The sequence below is a fragment of the Tupaia chinensis genome, unplaced genomic scaffold (genome assembly GCF_000334495.1).
Source record: "Tupaia chinensis unplaced genomic scaffold, TupChi_1.0 Scaffold145519_1, whole genome shotgun sequence".
Taxonomy (NCBI): Eukaryota; Metazoa; Chordata; class Mammalia; order Scandentia; family Tupaiidae; genus Tupaia; species Tupaia belangeri.
In genome coordinates this window covers 1439668-1443777 of record NW_006205376.1, presented here as the reverse complement: position 1 = coordinate 1443777, position 4110 = coordinate 1439668, and positions in this window count along the sequence as shown.

Genomic DNA, 4110 nt, shown 5'->3' with positions numbered 1-4110 from the left:
ACTTGCCAAGGAGGTTTTCTGTGAGTTCTAACCTAAATCACGATGGACCTCTCAGTAAAAAGCTAACAATGTTCCTTGAAGCTCTATTTAAAATAGTGAAAATGGGAAATAGATTTAAATAAATTGTGGTAGAACACAAATGAGAGTCTCTAATATCTTCTGCATACCAATGTCCTTACAAGGGTGACTCTGTACAAAGAAACTACAAACCGATGAGTGATGACGGTGGTTAAGCTCCCTAGGAGCCCCTGGCATGGTGCCATTGCTCCAGAGAGTGCCTCCCACTCCTGGAATTCCTCCTAAAAACTTTAAAAAGAAAAAAAAAAACACTTGAATTGTGTAGAAAACAAAAAAGAACATAAATGAAATAATGTATATAAAGTTCCTAGAGTTGTATCTAGCACATATTGAGCCCTCAAGTCTTGGCTATGACTATGAAGAACTGTTTTGAAAGATGGGGAAGTTCTTAGGGATCAGTGATAAATGACACTAATGGAACCTCAGGCCAAATTGTGGCTCTCCATTTTACAAAGACCTGTATTTTGGGGATCCCAGTTCATATCTGAACTGTGACAGTCTGCCTCTTGCATTCAGTCATAATTTCTGGGGTAGTCCTTCTTAAAGGAATGTGTTTTGATGTTTTTCAGGGAAGGAGAGAAATTGAACCAAACCAAGGGGGGCAGAGCACCTGGGAGGACCAGGAAGCAGCTGCCCTATGGACTGTTCTTCCCTGTAGAACTGGGAAGGTTCGCCTCTGTTGCCACTGTGTGAGAGATGCTGAGTGTCACTAGCTCTAGTCACAGCTGGAAGTGTAGTGACACGAGAAAGTTGTGTTTGTCAGAACCCATTTCAGGTAGAGTTAGGAAGTGGTTGATCATAGTCTTGCCATAGATTGAAGCCCTTGGGACTAGCAGGTGGTGTAGTGGTTAAGGCACGGGACTCTCACTTGGTCAATTGTAGTTTGAGTCCTTGATCTGGTGGCTTGCAACTCCCACCAGGCATGTGTGTGTGCGTGCCCAACCTCCTGAGAGGAGAATGGAGGAGAAGGGATTGCAGTGTGGCCATCCCCACTTTGGGGAGGGTGTGTGTGTATGTGTGCTTTCTCACTTTCTGTCTCTCTGGTGAATGAAGTCACCCTATGGTAAAAATCTCTCAAGAAAAACAACAACAACAAAAACATAGACTGAGGCCCTCAAGAGGCGGTCTTGAGCAACAAAAAATGATCCCTCAACAGCTTTCTAGTGAAACTAGGTCCAGCCTATTCCATGTCTTTATACTTTGTGAATCATAAATATATGCAATTCTCAGGGCCACCAGGTGGTGTGGTGGTTGAGAGTTGGACTCTCACATGGCCAACCGCAGTTTGAGTCCCAGACCTGGCGGCTTGCTTTCTCACTTTCTGTCTTTCTCTGGTCAAATTAAAAAATAATAATAAATAAAATAAATAATTAAAAAATATATATACAGTTCTCTCCCACTCAGAATACAATAGGAGAGGCTGCCAGCTGCCTCCGAAAGTTGTACTCTCCAGTCTTTGTTCTCTGCTGTACGTTAATGTTGAGGGTCAGTCATGGCGGATCGTACATGGCTAACTGTGCAGTTTGAGTCCTGGCCCTAGTGTCTTGAGAAACAAACTGGGCACATGTGTGTGCATGCCCAAATTGCCGACAGGATGGAGAAATGGAGAAGAGATTGCGGTGTGACCACTCCCCCTTGCTGAGTGCTTTTTCCTCTCTCTCTGTCTCTCTGGCAAGCACCTATGCCCTCTGACAATTAAAGATGGAAAAATAAGTGAATGTTGAATAAGCATTTAAATAGAGGTAGACTATCATATGTTCAGTCTCGAGCTGGGGTCCCCCAAATATAGGTATCCACTTATAAAATGGAGGGTCACTATTTGTAGTCTGAGGTCCCATTAGTGTCATTTAACATTATTCCCTAATGTTAGTTTTTAATTATTTATTTATTTAGTTTTTAGGTTTTTGCCATAGGGCAAGTGCACTCACCAGAAAGGATAGAGAGAGATGGAGAGTGGGAAAATGAGACATCACCTCCCCAGAGGGAATGGTCATGCCACAATCTCTCCTTCACTCTCCTCTCTGGATTTTGGGGACACACACGCACGTATCTGGCGTGATTTTCAAGCCACCAGGTTTGGGAGTCAAACCATGGTCAGCCACATGGAAATCCAGCCACTTTAACACACCACCTGCTGGCCCACCTAATGCTAGTTTTAAAGTCACCAAATTATTACTTTACTTGGGAAACTGTATATCCCATCTGGCCCTGATCCCAAGCTGGTGCCATGGCCGCCCCAGACCTTCATCAACAGCAAGATTGTTGGCTCGGCTGAAGGGGTTTTTATTTGTTGTGTTTTGGTTATGTTTTCCAAGGAATCTGTTGGATACCAAGACCTAGGCTACATTATACAGCATAGTGGAGGCTCAGATGGTAAATAACAAGGCAAGATATGGGAGCTGGGGATTCTTTGTGTGGAGCTCAGCATAGCTGCCAGATCACACACCCAGCTAGGAAGAAGGCAGGAGCTGACCCTCCGTGATTGCCATTGGCAAATTCTTGCAGAGTTGACTGCTATGAGGGACCTGGTGGTAGCATTTTCTTGGATGAAGTGGGTGTTAGCAGTTCTTTGTAATGATGTGTTTCTTCCTAAACTTTAAATTTCTAAAAGGTAATTATTTAATTTAATTTAATTTATTATTATTATCTTGTTTATTTTATTATCTTAGATTTTTTCCATAGGGCACCTGCATTTGCTGGAGAGACACAGACAGAGACAGAAAGAGGGAAAGTGAGAAATCACTCTCAGGGGAGAAGGCTACAACACAATCCCTTCTCTTCCATTTTCCCCACAGGATTTTGGGCATGCATCCACACTCCAGCATATTTTCCAAGCTTCCAGGTCTGGGACTCAAGTCAAGATGTCAGCCATGTGTGATCCAGCGCCACAACTACCACAACCACCTGCTGATCCTTAAATTTTTAGGATTTGGGAAAAAAAGGGAAAACAGAGAAAAGAAAAATTAAGAAAAAATCCCTAGTTTTCCACCATTTTATTTTTTTAATTTAAGGACACCATCTTTGACTGTTTGAAACAGAGTTGGTGATAACTGTGCTTCTGTATTTCATGAAACTCATACTGATTTCATGGTTTGTTTTGCCTTTGGTTTCTGAATCCAGAAAAGTATTGTTCTATTGCACTTTTTCTATGGTCATTTGAAGACACAGATGCTCAGCTCCTCTGTGGAATTTAGTTTTAAAACAAATGAAAATATATTAGTAATGTCACTTATGTGAGGGGAGGCCTTCAAAAAGCTTGTGGAAAATGCATGTTATGAAAAGATTATGTCTGGATTGCAATCTTTTTGTACCAAAATAAGCTTGTACTTTAATTCCATTTTATGTGAACTTGTCGAAGTCCCTTCCTATAACCCATTTGCTTCTTTGTGAGAAGCCCAAATACACAAATCATCCCCGGAATGTGATTGTCTGAGATGGACTCAGCTTCTCATCTACTACTTTTGCTTGAACCCCTTAAATCAGAGGTTGGGGACCTCTGGTTCGTGGACTGGTATTGGTCCTTATTATTACATTGTAATAATAATAATAATAATAATAATAATAATAATAATAATGTAAACAATAGATGTAATGCACTTGAATCATCTGAAACCATCCCCTTCACTCCAGTCCGTAGAAAAATTACATCCATAAAACCAGTTCCTGGTTGGGGTCCAGTAGGTGGCGTGGTATATAAGATGCTGGACATTCCCACATGACTGACAATGGTTCAAGTCCCGGCATGGTGGCTTGCTTTCTCACTTTCTCTTTCTCTCTCTCTCTCTCTGTCTAGTTAAGTCAAATTTTAAAAAATAAATGAATTAATTAATAAAATTAAATGAAATTATTCTTAAAAAAAAAAAGACCAGTCCCTTGTGTCAAAATTTGGGGGAACTGCTACTTTAAATATTCCAGTTGTTACTAAATATCAAAGCAGCACTTTATTTTTAGATTTATTTTACTCAACTTTATTTATTTATTTATTTAAATTTAACCAGAGAGGGACAGAGTGAGAGTGAGTGAGAGAGAGAG